Source organism: Giraffa tippelskirchi, chromosome 7, assembly GCF_054371585.1.
Source record: "Giraffa tippelskirchi isolate mGirTip1 chromosome 7, T2T-mGirTip1v1.2.pri, whole genome shotgun sequence".
Taxonomy (NCBI): domain Eukaryota; kingdom Metazoa; phylum Chordata; class Mammalia; order Artiodactyla; family Giraffidae; genus Giraffa; species Giraffa tippelskirchi.
In genome coordinates, this window is record NC_137281.1 from 19,719,869 (window position 1) to 19,721,008 (window position 1,140).

Consider the following 1,140-nt stretch of genomic DNA (forward strand, 5'->3'; position numbering starts at 1 on the left):
CAACTCCTGGAGCTTGCTCAAACTCATGCCTATTGAGTTGGTGAGGCCATCCAACCATCTCATCCTCTGTCGTCCCCTTCTCCTCCTGCCCGCAATCTTTCCCAGCATCAGGGTCTTTTTCAATGAGTCAGTTCTTCGCATCAGGTGGCCAAAGTATTGGAGTTTGAGCTTCAGCATCAGTCCTTCCAATGATAGGCTCTGACCAAAAACCAAAGAGGAACTGATGCTCTCTGTCCAGAAGCCTATAAGGAACTGAAATCTGCCAGCAACTACACGAGTAAGCTTGGGCATGGATCCTTTCCCAGTTGAACTTTCCGGGAAAAACTTGAGCCTTAGCTGCCATCTAAAAGCAGTCTTTCTCATTTACAGGACCCAGATAAGTCGTGGGTAGATACCAGAGACATTATGACATAAGCTATTGTTTTAAGTTGCTAAATTTGGGGGCAATTTGTTACACAGCAATTGATGACTAACACACTTTTCCTGTGTAGCATTTTTGGACTTATTATCTTCTTCCTTTATTAGCTGTTATAAATAATGCTGTATAAATAGCCGTGGGCACATGCTTCATCTTCAGAAATGAATTTTCATCAGTAAAAATGATGAGTCAAAACATATGAGCAGTATGCATTCTGATAGTGCATATAAAAAGTTTGGGGAATGGTAAGATAAGATTATCATGGATACTGCATAAGAATGAGACACAAATTCATGAAATATTCCATGTTTTTTAAACCTCAATTTATCTCATTTATTAAAAATTATTTGCTTTCTGGTGATTTGCTATCTAAACACACAAGCATATATTATCTACATGATATGTATTTTTATTTATACAGTTGTATATGTAGATCTCTTTATTCTAAAAAGTTGCTTCTAATGTTTTACAGTTTATAAACAATGTTGTTGCTCGGTTGATAAGTTGTGACCAACTCTTTGTGACCCCATGAACTGCAGCATGTTAGGCTTCCCTGTCCTTCACTACCTCCCAGAGTTTGCTCAAATTCATGTCCATTGAGTTGGTGATGCTATCTAACTGTCTCATCTTTTGCTGTCCTCTTTTCCTTTTGCCTTCAATCTTACTGTACATTTTTTTAAATATAAAAGGAGTGAAAGCAATTCAATGAAGAAGGGTAGCCT

At 38.0% G+C, this 1,140-nt stretch overlaps 1 non-coding gene across 1 annotated transcript; it reads left to right on the forward strand.

Annotated features, from left to right (window-relative positions):
- Positions 1–627: 627 nt before the first annotated feature.
- On the forward strand, positions 628–731 carry LOC145515951 (U6 spliceosomal RNA). The gene has a single exon (XR_014061148.1). It is a non-coding gene; the product is annotated as a U6 spliceosomal RNA (small nuclear RNA).
- Positions 732–1,140: the final 409 nt, after the last annotated feature.